Source organism: Arachis duranensis, chromosome 7 (genome assembly GCF_000817695.3).
Source record: "Arachis duranensis cultivar V14167 chromosome 7, aradu.V14167.gnm2.J7QH, whole genome shotgun sequence".
NCBI classification, from domain to species: Eukaryota; Viridiplantae; Streptophyta; class Magnoliopsida; order Fabales; family Fabaceae; genus Arachis; species Arachis duranensis.
In genome coordinates this window covers 65,692,474-65,695,070 of record NC_029778.3, presented here as the reverse complement: position 1 = coordinate 65,695,070, position 2,597 = coordinate 65,692,474, and positions in this window count along the sequence as shown.

The following is a 2,597-nucleotide window of genomic DNA, read 5'->3' as shown; positions in this document are numbered from 1 at the left end:
GTTCTTCCTTTATTTGGTCCATAGCTTCTTGCAACTTGGAAACAGATGCCTCAAGGTGCTCCCAGTATTCAAATTAAGGGATTTCTGGGAGGAATTCCTGTGCTCTCCTCTTGATGGGGTCATCCTGCAACTGTTGTTTTTCCATTGATGTTTTAGTGATTGGCCGCTCAACTAAGATATACTCATTTATTCCCATCCTCACTCCAGCATCTTTGCAGAGCATAGAAATTAAGCTTGGATAAGCCAATTTGGCATCTTTGGAGTTCTTATTTTCTATTTTGTAAAGTTCACACGAGATTAGTTGATGAACTTCTACTTCTCTTCCCAACATGATGCAGTGAATCATCACAACTCTTTTAACAGTGACTTCAGAACGGTTGCTAGTGGGCAATATAGAACGCCCAATGAAATCCAGCCAGCCTCTGGCGACTAGTTTGAGATCTTCTCTCTTAAGTTGAATTGGGATGCCAGTGGTGCTGGTGGTCCACCTGGCTCCAGGGATGCATATATCCTCTAGAATCTTGTCCAAGCCCTTGTTTGTTCTCATCATTCTCCTATTAAAGGAGTCTGGGTCATCTTTCAGCTGAGGCAGCTTAAAGATCTCCCTGATTTTGTCAGGGTGGATGTGAACAATCTTTCCTCTAACCAAGGTCCGATAGTCATAGAGGGCAGTTCCAGATATTCTCTGCCTGTTTGTTTGCCACAAATTAGCATAGAACTCCTGAACTATATTCCTTCCTACTTTTGTTTCAGGATTAGCTAGGATTTCCCAGTTCCTGTTTCGAATGTGCTCTTGGATCTCCGGATATTCATCTTCTTTCAGATCGAACTTGACTTCTGGGATCACTGATCTTAGACCCATTATTTTGTAGTAATGGTCTGAATGTTCTTTGGTTAAGAACTTTCCTTGATTCCAAAGTGGTTTTGGAATACTCTCTTTCTTGCCTCATGGAGTGGATTATTTTCCTTTAGGAGCCATGATCTAAGTGAGTACGTTTTTGTGATCACGGATGAACACACCAAACTTAGAGGTTTGCTTGTCCTCAAGCAAAAGAAAAGAAAGGAGAGGGATAGAAGGAGAGCTAATGTCGAATGGTGGATGAGAGGAGGGAGGCCGAATGTGGATTTTAAAGGGAGGGGGGTAGGTTTTCGAAAATATTAAAAATATAAGATAGAAGATATGATTTATAAAAGATAAATAAGAAAAAGATATAATTTAAAATTAAAAAGTTGTGATTGATATTTGAAAAAGATAAATCTGAATATTTGAAAAAGATTTTAAAAGATAATTGTGTTTTGAAAAGAGTTGGATTGGATTAGAAAAAGATTTGTGTTTATGCCTTAAGATATATTTGATATTTTTAAAAAAGGGATTTTAGAAATTAGGGTTTTTAGAAATTAGGATTAATATATTTTTTTTTTGGGATTGAAGAATGATAGTTTGAAACATGTTTATGCAAGAAATCATAAATTGAAATATAGAAAATTAAAAATTTTGTGAAGTAAAAACGAATTTACCTCCTCCCCACCATCCTGGCGTTAAACGCCCAAACGCTGCATGTTTTGGGCGTTTAACGCCCATGTGCAGCTTCTCCTGGGCGTTCAACGCCCAGCTGTTGCTTCTTTCTGGCATTGAACGCCAAGAACTCCTTTGTCACTGGGCATTTTTCTAAACGCCCAGGACGCTGCAAATCTGGCATTGAATGCCCAGAAGGTGCTTATTTCTGGCGTTCAACGCCCAGAAGATGCTCCTTTCTGGCGTTTAACGCCCAGATGGCTATCCTTACTGGCGTTGAACGCCCAGTAGGTGCTTCTTTTGGGCGTTCAACGCCCAAAACAGCTTTTACTGGCTTTTTCGCACCAATGAGCTTCCTTTTTTGCTGTTTTATCCTCTGATTCCTTTTGTAACTCTGTGAACTTAAGCAGTTGCTATTTTACCTTGAAGATACTTGACATATATACCTGTAAAAATTAATTAATTAACAAATAAGCTTTGTAAATGGCTGGGTTGCCTCCCAGCAAGCGCTTCTTTATTGTCTTTAGCTGGATTATTACTGAGCTTTAGTTAAGTCTTAGTTTTGAGCATTCTTGCTCAAAATTGCTTTCAAGATAATGTTTGACTCTCTGTCCATTAACAATGAACTTTTTTTTAGAATCATTATCCTGGAGCTCTACGTATCCATATGGTGACACACTTGTAATCACATATGGTCCTCTCCACCGGGATTTCAATTTTCCGGGGAATAATCTGAGCCTAGAATTAAATAGCAGAACTTTCTGCCCTGGCTCAATGACTCTGGATGACAATTTCTTATCATGCCATCTTTTTGCTTTCTCTTTGCAAATTTTTGCATTCTCGAAAGCATTGAGTCTAAATTCCTCTAGCTCATTTAACTGGAGCAATCGTTTTTCTCCAGCTAACTTGGCATCAAGGTTCAGGAATCTGGTTGCCTAGTAGGCCTTATGTTCCAGTTCCACTGGTAAGTGACATGCCTTTCCATACACAAGATGGTATGGAGAGGTCCCTATAGGGGTCTTGAATGCTGTTCTGTATGCCCACAGAGCATCATCCAAGCTTCTTGCCCAATCCCTTCTAC